The sequence below is a fragment of the Humulus lupulus genome, chromosome 2 (assembly GCF_963169125.1).
Source record: "Humulus lupulus chromosome 2, drHumLupu1.1, whole genome shotgun sequence".
Classification (NCBI taxonomy): Eukaryota; Viridiplantae; Streptophyta; class Magnoliopsida; order Rosales; family Cannabaceae; genus Humulus; species Humulus lupulus.
This window is the reverse complement of record NC_084794.1, coordinates 101,686,017-101,689,095: the sequence shown is the minus strand read 5'-3', so window position 1 is coordinate 101,689,095 and position 3,079 is coordinate 101,686,017. Positions and strand designations below refer to the sequence as shown.

The following is a 3,079-nucleotide window of genomic DNA, read 5'->3' as shown; positions in this document are numbered from 1 at the left end:
CACTGTCAAGGGTAAGGATGTCAAAAGAAATATTTGTAGAGAGGACTTAATTGCAAAGGAATTAATTTTCTAGGGCAATGAAATAATTATGTGATAGTTATGGGCGATTGATTAATTATGAATTAATTAATTATTAAACTATATATTTTTTATTTTGAAATTCTATAGTTTAAAATAAATATAAATCTTGTTTGCATTAATATATAAAGAGAAATTAATAATTATCTTATTTAGATTAAGATATTTATTTAAAACTGATACTTTAAGATAAAGTTAATTTTGAATTAACATATATCTATTTTGGGATAAATGTATCGTATTAAACATTAATTAAATAAACAAATGAGAAAATTAGGATAACCCTAATGGTATGGTCAACACACTCACTGCACAGTGAGTGTGGCGCCACACACAAGGATTACATATCCCTTGGATTTGAATTATTTAATTATTTTTTAAAATATGATTTAAATTAAATAATTAAATAAGTCAGTTTTATTTTAATAAAATAAATATTAATTAAATTAGTTAATTATCTTTATAAACCAAAAAAGAAGCGATACTTTTAAGGTCATTATTTTTTCATAGACTATCAGACTATCTCTCTGAAACAAATGCAATAGTTTTCCTAAACTTGAAAATTATTCAATTCCTCTTCTCTCTATCAAACGTCTCTAGATCTCATATGTTGAGCACATCTAGAGAGTCATAAATCAACCTTTTGAATCATACTTATCCACACACGTCCTTGTGTGTTTGAGGATTGGTCTGGAAGATCAAGGTGTGAGCTTTCAGAACTTGGATAGGAAGATCGTTGATTTTAAACAAAATGATTCGTGGACACTTGACAGGCTATAAGAGGTAATCTATAATCTGATTGTATGTGATTTAATATATATGTGTGTGTGTGTGATCTTAGCTGGTATTAATAATTATTAAAAGGGTCCATTCCCCGTTGCGTATCTTTTATTCTCTTTTAATACCAACAGGCCTTACCTATATAAATATAGGGTTTTGGTCCCCAAGCTCAACGTTCATTCTCATACTTCGTCTAAAGAGCTAGTGGGAGCTTGGAAGTCAATTACCCCCACTAATACCATTTTCTTATCTTTTGCATATCTAAAACTTTTAGATCAAGGTTAACAAAATCAATGGTTGAATGTATGCTCTAAACGATTCTCTTTATTATGTGACAATCCTATTCAGTCTACTCTGCATATTAAGATTGTTAATGCATATAGATATAAATTATATAACAAATAATATATATATATAACAAATAAAAAATATTTAAAATAAATATAATATAAACTAAATAAATAAATTCATACAAACTAAATATTATTATATATAACTTGTTTTTGTTATAAGGTTATAAAAAAACACACAAAAAATGATGGTGAATTTGAATTCAAAATACATAGTAATATGGTTATGAAAAAACACAAAAAATATGTGAATTAATTAAATGAGAATATATATAAAGAAGGTAGAAGAGATTTTATCGTACCATAAAATAAGAGAATTTAGAGTAAGACAGAATAATGAGAATATTTAAAATATATATAAAATTATGAAGATATATTTATATGAATAATGATAGGAGCATATTTCATTTTGCACAATAAAAACTACTAGCTGTTTTTAGAGAAATTTTAAGGTAAGAGATGAAGTTTTCTACTTTACTAATATAAAAAGGATTAATTATATTAAAAGTTTTGAATAAAGATACTTCTATGGTGCGTTTGGAAAGTTCGTCAGACCATGTACTCACATATAATTCAATTCGTGTGTCTGACAGGCTATAATTCGTGTGTACTTGTCCCATGTATATTCGAGAGCTATATGAGAATTACTAGCTGTTTTTAGAGAAACTTAAGGTAACAGATGAAGTTTTCTATTTTACAAATATAAAAAGGTTTAATTATATTGAAAGCTTTAAACTTCCATTTTAGGGCCCCCAATGAATGGATACCCTTCAAAAATAGGCGTATGCCATTATAGTGACGAACACACGGTATTCTTTAGTAAAAGGCGAAAGAATAGTTCGCGTTGTGTTCAACACATCGCAGCGTGAATATTCTAGGCAACATCACTTCCTCTTTTATTGATAGTCTTAGAAGATTGTTTAAGCTATTGTCGATGTGGGACAAGTAGACTCCGGTTTGCTACATTAATCAGATCGTTACTTTTTTTCAAAAAATAAATAAATTACTTTCATGATCTAGTCCCAGGTCTTATTTTTGGGTCTACTTGTCTTTAATCGAGTATTCACTTTTCTTTCATTGACTTTATTCATCAATTTAGTTTGTCTTCTCCCGAAGAAGAAAATAGGTAGTTTTTTTTATCAATAATCATGAATGCTTTATAGTTATTCTTGGATTCCTTATACTGCCTCACACATTAGTTGAATAATTTTTCATGGTAAGATGAGAATTTTGGGTTCTGAAAATTGTGATGGTGTGTTCGTTTATCTATTCTTAGGTATAAATTAAGTCAAAATAGAGGTTTTGTTCCAAAGTAGAACCAAATTAAATTAAATACAATTCTATATAATTATTAGGTAATACATAATAAAATTATATACCGTATATCTTTTAAAGGTTTCAAAAGTGTGTTGTATTAAATCTTTAACAATTCTTTAACTAAAAAAAATTAATTTTTTATTTATTATTTAGTATGTATATATATATATATATTAATTTCATGCTTTAAGTATCTAATAAAGTTTTAAAAAAAATTCTTCAGCATTTAAAATTAAAAAAATTTGGACTATAAGTACATCATATATAAACTAAACCTAAAATAATGTTTCAATGTGACACACAATTATTCTATCATGACTATTAAAAAATCTCTTAAAAAAAAGACTGAAAGGCTCAACTATATCATTGTGGACAACTCTTTTACTTTCACCATATAAGTAGTTGTCTCAGTGTCAAATCTAAGCCAACGTCTACTTTCAAATACATAAGAGTGAATCCTCTAAACTCCAAAATTGTGATACTACAAAAAATATTGCAACTCTCATAAACAATTGAAGAAGTTGAGCAAAGAAAATAATATATTATCCACACTT

At 26.7% G+C, this 3,079-nt stretch overlaps 1 non-coding gene across 1 annotated transcript; it reads right to left on the bottom strand.

Annotated features, from left to right (window-relative positions):
• Window positions 1-1,955: 1,955 nt before the first annotated feature.
• Window positions 1,956-2,072, bottom strand: LOC133820409 (U5 spliceosomal RNA). Its single transcript, XR_009886820.1, has one exon. It is a non-coding gene; the product is annotated as a U5 spliceosomal RNA (small nuclear RNA).
• Between the last annotated feature and the right edge of the window lie 1,007 nt (window positions 2,073-3,079).